Source organism: Anarrhichthys ocellatus, unplaced genomic scaffold (assembly GCF_004355925.1).
Source record: "Anarrhichthys ocellatus isolate YVR2014 unplaced genomic scaffold, GSC_Weel_1.0 scaffold4024, whole genome shotgun sequence".
In the NCBI taxonomy this organism is placed as follows: Eukaryota; Metazoa; Chordata; class Actinopteri; order Perciformes; family Anarhichadidae; genus Anarrhichthys; species Anarrhichthys ocellatus.
Window position 1 is genome coordinate 1 of NW_022283998.1, and position 5,149 is coordinate 5,149.

Here is a 5,149-nt window from a genome sequence, read left to right on the forward strand (position 1 = left end):
AACACCAACAGTTAGGTTTTGACAACTAAACCAACAGTTAGGTTTAGTCAACAAAAGCAACAGTTAGGTTTAGGTTTGGTTTAGTTCATTTTTTCCTCCATCTACTAAACTCAAGAACACAATAGTAAAGAGACTTTCTCCTAGATGAAAGCATCAGAGACATTCAGACATAAAGTCCTCTCACACACACACACAGTAACTTAATCTAGTGAAGTGACTCACTGACATTCAGAATCTGTATTTTCATGAGCAGCAACAAAACAAACCACCGTTAAAAGAGGAAACATGGAGAATAGCAGAACAAATTGTATATTGACTGACAGTCAATATACAATTTCAAGGAATGTAGAATCAGATATGAATTGAACATTAAAATGAAAACCTTTTTCATCATCACAGAGTTCCACTAATGACAAATTGATGGCAGACTGCTGACATCTGTAGATAGAGATGGACGGCCTACAGGCTGAATATTAGACTCTAGCCTGCTGTAGTCTTTTCTTTTATAAACCTACATGTAACCCTCATCCAGTCATATCAGATGAACGGCCCCGTGCAGCTGATCTGACTGATGAGGAATTTAAAAAGCAGCTCTATGATCACATAAAAAGAATAATTATTGTCAGAGTGACAAATTCCTATTGTTTCCTCTCTTTGTCCTCCAGCCTGCCGTCCTGCCGGCTGCTGCAGTTTAATTAACTAACAAAGAGCCTGGAGCACTAATGCTGTCAAATGAAAAATTATAGAATTATTACATGATTTATATTTGGTTTCAGTCCAGAAAGTCTGAAATTATGGGTCATTTCATAATGTTTTTCACTCTTTGATTAACGTGGCAGCCTTTTGAGGTCTAATTGAATCTGTTTATTCATAGATCCACGTTGAAATGTAGCCAAACATCTCATTGTGTGCTGCCGAATAATTATATAACATAATATAATATGATATAATAAAAGTGAGGGCTTGCTGTGAAGTTTGCTGCAGCCTTCAGTCCCTCAGCATCTCATGGAGAAGACGTTCTCTCCGTATAGATGTTGGGAGGTGGAAGGTCACGGATAGATGATGAGGGTTCAGTGCTGCTGCTGCACTTCTTCTGAAGTCTATGATCAATAAACAGGCTGAAGGATGAGTCACACATTAGAATTCATTCACCTGAGCCGAACCGGGTCAGTCAGTGGATTCCTTTCATTTATTCATTTGTTTGGACAATGCTCATTAATCAACATTTTGTAAATGTGCCGAATAACTGCAACTGGATGTTTGTAAGCTGTTTTCATATAATGTTTGTATCTATATTCACTCAAAGTAACCCACTGTCATTCATGTATAACCCACTTCATCATGAGCCAGCTCAGGAGGTATGAAGGGGGACAGAGTCCAGCTAGGGAGGAGGTTAGACTCACAAGTCAACGTTGACTTATTTGTTACGTAACTTAAGTAACACCACTTCCAGTTATTTTAATCCAAACCACCACCTTTCCCTTAACCGAACCAATACCTTTGTTGCCTAAATGCCACAGTGGTTTGTGCAGGCGCACCGACTCCTCATGTTTTCTGCTCATGACATTTGAGGAGAAAAGCACAAAAATAAAACAGTCTTCTGTCATCTGTGTTGATTTGGGGGTTGAGTTCGACATGTAAGTTTGCAGCGTTAACAGCAAGCCGACGTCTGAAGGAACAGAGAACCAGAGAGTTCAAACAGGAACTACTCCGCACAAACTATTCACTTTCATCACCTAATTCAGAAAAACACAATATTCCTACTAAACATGGCTGATGAAAATTAATATTCCACAAATATTTCTGTTTACATAAGTCGAATAAAATAGGATCTTTTTTTCAAAGTTCTCCAGAAGTGTTTGAACTCATTCTCCCTCTTTCATTCCTTCAACCACCTTCTTGAGAAGGTTGGGGATGTGATATTTGTTCATATCCAAAAACTGGTTGATAACTAAGTCCTTCATAATGTTTAAAAGTAGGTGAGTTCCTCCTTCTCTTCTTCTGGCCATGCATCTCTACTCTGGCCTGTAAACTGTTGGTTTGTGTACAAAACCAGACCTGACACTTAAACAGACGATGCGCTGTTGAAATCTCCAAAGAATGCTCCTAAAACCTGAATAATGTCAAAATATTACATACGTTTATTGGAAAATATCCTGAATAAAAGTAGAATATTAATGTGGATGTCAACAAAGTCAGTGGTACAAACATGTCTCTTACTAAACTGTCAACTGGTCCATTAAGTTAAATGAGTCTCTCTCTGGTTTTTCGGTATCACACTGGCTCCTCCCCTCTGATAGCTCCTCCCCCCTGAGTGGTTGTTACATTCCGATGACATATTGAGTTTTTAACAGGACGTTATGTCCCTCAGTAGATGTCTGATGGACGTCTCTCTGTCTCCATCAGGTATAAGGCCATCGTGAACCCGATGGACATCCAGACGTCCAGCGCCGTCTTCTGGACGTGTCTAAAGGCCGTCTCCATCTGGCTGCTATCCGTCCTGCTGGCTGTTCCTGAAGCCATTTTCTCTCAAGTTGTCTCCATGCAGGTACATTACAGACACACATACTACTGTAGTACTACTGTAGTACTACAACAACCACTGAGTAAAGTACTGTAGCCACGCCCTACATCCATCTCTCTCTCTATGAGAACCTTCAGTGTCACATAATTACAGCCACGTCATCTGCATATTGTTTGACTTTTCTTCTCTCTGTAATATCTGTACATGTTTCCTCTTTTGTAAACAATTATCAATGTTTCAATAGTTTGATCTATCAATTATGAGCTTTGTTATATCTACCACATTATAACTAGATGGTAATATATATCAATATGCACCGATTTATTAATTAACTGTAAATAGTAAAGTAAAGTTCTCTCTATTTCGGTCTTTGTTTTCAAATCACTCTACAGTAAAGTTGACTGATGAATTAATGAGAAATGTCAGAACACTGCAGAGTGTATCCAACCAATCAGAAGCACGTGATGTTTGTGACCTTGTGTACAATCAGACTGGATGTTCTTCATCCTTCACTTCCTGCTGAAGGCTCATCGTTGGTTCAGACTAACTCCCCCGTCAGCTATAAACTCTTACAGTCAGATTTATGAATGAGCAGAGCTGACATTTTACTCCACAATCTGTTTTATGCTCCTCTCTCCTGTCTGTCCTTCGCTCTCACTTCACTTTCTGCCCTTCTGTTTCTCCTCCTCCACTTTTCTCTCTACTCTTTCATTCTCTCCTTTTATTTTCTCATCTTTTCATATTTCCTCTCTCCTTCCTCCTTGTTTCTTTTCCTTTTCTCCTCCTCTCCTCTTTGTTTCCTCTCCTTATCTTCTCCCATCACTCCTCTCCAACTCCCCTCCCTTGTCCTACACCTGGTTTCCTCTCCTCCTTCCTACTTCTTGTTTCCTTTCTTCCCCTCCTCTCCTCCCCTCTCCCCTCCCTACTCCTGGTTTCCTTTCCTCCCCCCTCAGGGTCACAGAGACTACACTAACGTCACCTTTGTGAACTGCGTCCCCTACCCGCTGTCCAATCCGATGCATCCTAAGATCCACTCGGTGATGATCTTCCTGGTTTACTTCCTGGTTCCTCTGACCATCATCTCGGTGTATTATTACCACATCGCCCGCACGCTCATCAAGAGCGCCCACGACATGCCGGGGGAGGTCAGCGAACACACCAAGAGACAGGTGAGGATGAACACATGACTGAAGTGATGAATGAACACATGACTGAAGTGAGGATGAACACATGACTGAAGTGAGGATGAAAACATGACTGAAGTGATGAATGAACACATGACTGAAGTGAGGATGAACACATGACTGAAGTGAGGATGAACACATGACTGAAGTGGTGAATGAACACATGACTGAAGTGAGGATGAACACATGACTGAAGTGATGAATGAACACATGACTGAAGTGAGGATGAACACATGACTGAAGTGAGGATGAACACATGACTGAAGTGATGAATGAACACATGACTGCAGTGAGGATAAACACATGACTGAGGTGATGGATGAACACATGACTCTGCTGTGTTTGAGGCTCTGTAATTCTAATAGTTTGGTTCTTATCTGTTTTCACTGGAAACGTGATGATTCACCACAAACTGATCTTCTGATTTAATATCCACACGCAGCCAACAGATGTTCTTTGCTGACTGCGTCACGGCAGTTTGTGGCGACGACATCGAAGAAAAGGAATGAGAAATGTAGAAAAACATAAATAAGTTGCTGATTGTGCACCACGGTCCCTAAAATCATTTCAACAACATATGAAATGGTTAAACTAAAGAGTTGATCCTGCACATTTTAAAACGTTTATTTCTGCAGATCTCAGTCCAGTTCAGGTGGTTTAGCGACGGCTGTGGTGAGAGGTGGTAACAGCAGGTGTGTTTTAATAATAGCATATAAATATCTCAGGTATCACCGAAGGCAGCGAACACTCTGAAGCAGCTTCTTCATCAGACAAACAGTTCAATCAGGAGAGACAAGTGAAGGATTAGTAGTTAACAGTTAGGACAGATGATGAGTTAATGAGTTACACAGAAATTCTTTGGCGCTTGAACTCGACGAGGAGATTTGTGATGGAGTTGTGATTGTCCTGAGCGGCAACAATATGAACCCCCCGTGGAGTCCAGACACTGGTGGTGGTGATGGCTGATGAGGTGGAGGGCTGCGTAACAGCAGCCTGAACGTACTGAAGGTAGAGAGACAATCATATTTAAGAGAGACAGCAGCAGATGATAGGCTAGCGATGTCCTCCTGTCGTTGTGCTATTGGCTAGAGAGACCAGCTGATCTAGACAGCTGATCATGATTGACAGCCCCGAACAACAACAGCAAGGACATAATGAGTGCGCCTGCATGAGTGATGGCAGATGTATGGTGAACAAGCTACGGGCTTAGGCATGCGAGAGTATAGTCTTCCTGTCTGAACTTACGCTAGAGCTTCATGAGACACAACTGCTGTTTCAGTCTGTTTAAGTCAAAGCAATTCAAACTTTATTCCTCGAGGAGGGAAACATGAAATGTGTGTTTCAGAGCAACCGAGAAAACAATAGGCTGAGAAGATCATAATCAGCCAAGCAATGCTACTGTACACGCTACTGTACACGCTACTGCACATGCTACTGTACA

The 5,149-nt window shown here is 41.5% G+C and overlaps 1 pseudogene; it reads left to right on the top strand.

Moving 5' to 3' along the window:
• The first annotated feature begins 2,409 nt into the window (after positions 1–2,409).
• Positions 2,410–3,693, top strand: LOC116379273 (neuromedin-B receptor pseudogene; annotated as a pseudogene).
• Positions 3,694–5,149: the final 1,456 nt, after the last annotated feature.